Genomic DNA, 1,059 nt, shown 5'->3' with positions numbered 1-1,059 from the left:
CCCCAGGCAAGAGAGTGAGACTCTGTCTCAAAAAAAAAAAAAAAAAAAAGAAAATGAAAACATACCTCACAGAATGAGAGAAAATATTTATAAATCATATATGTAATAAGGTTCTGGTATCCAGAATATACAAAGAATTTTTACAACTCAACAATAAAAAGACAAATGACCTTAGTTAAAAATGGGCAAAGGATTTGAATATACATTTTTCCAAAGAAAAATATACAAATGATCAAAAAGCAAGTGAAAAGATAATCAACATCATTAGTTATTAGGGAAATTCAAATCAAAATCACAGTGGGATACTACTTAACATCCACTAGGATGGCTATATTTTTTGAAAACCAAAAACAGAAAATAACAAATGTTGGTGAGGATGTGGAGAAATTGCTACTTTCATAAATCATTGGTGGGAATGTAAAATGTTGCAGCCTCAGTGAAAAGCAGTTTGGCAGTTCCTAAAAAAGTTAAACATAGAGTTACCTAATGACCCAGCAATTCCATTCCTAGGTATATATATCAAAGAAACTGAAAATAGGTTTTCAAACAAAAATTTATACACAAATGTTCATAGTAGCACCATTGACAACAGTCAAAAGGTAGAAATAATCTGAATGTCCCAATGTCAATGCATTATTGGATAAACAAAATATAATATATCCATACAATGGAATATTATTTGGCCATAAAAAGAAATGATGCATTGATACATGCTACAACATGAATGAACCTCGAAAAATTTATGCTAAGCAAAAGAAGCCAGTCATGTAAGACTATATGTTTTGTGATTTCATTTATACGAAGTACCCAGAAGAGGAAAGTCTATAGAGACAGTAAGTAGCTTAGGGGTTGCTTAGGGCTGGGGGGATGGGTAGAAAAGAGAGTCAATAACTAAAGAATATGGGGTTTCTCATTGTGGTGATGAATATGTTCTAAAATTGACCGTGGTGATGGTTGCACAAATCTGTGAATACATTAAAACCATTGAATTATATACTTTAAATAGATGATGGTATGTGAATTATATCTCAATAAAGCTATTTTTAAAATGCCTTGACC

General features: G+C 31.4%; 1 protein-coding gene across 2 annotated transcripts in view; it reads left to right on the top strand.

Moving 5' to 3' along the window:
• Nucleotides 1-1,059, top strand: part of CRYGA (crystallin, gamma A) — a 6,278-nt gene that overhangs the window by 3,950 nt on the left and 1,269 nt on the right. The gene's annotated exons all lie outside the window — the stretch shown is intronic.

The sequence above is a fragment of the Propithecus coquereli genome, unplaced genomic scaffold (assembly GCF_000956105.1).
Source record: "Propithecus coquereli isolate 6110/MARCELLA unplaced genomic scaffold, Pcoq_1.0 Scaffold70, whole genome shotgun sequence".
Lineage (NCBI taxonomy): Eukaryota > Metazoa > Chordata > Mammalia > Primates > Indriidae > Propithecus > Propithecus coquereli.
The sequence above is the reverse complement of the archived record's forward strand: the minus strand, read 5'-3'. Positions and strand labels throughout refer to the sequence as shown.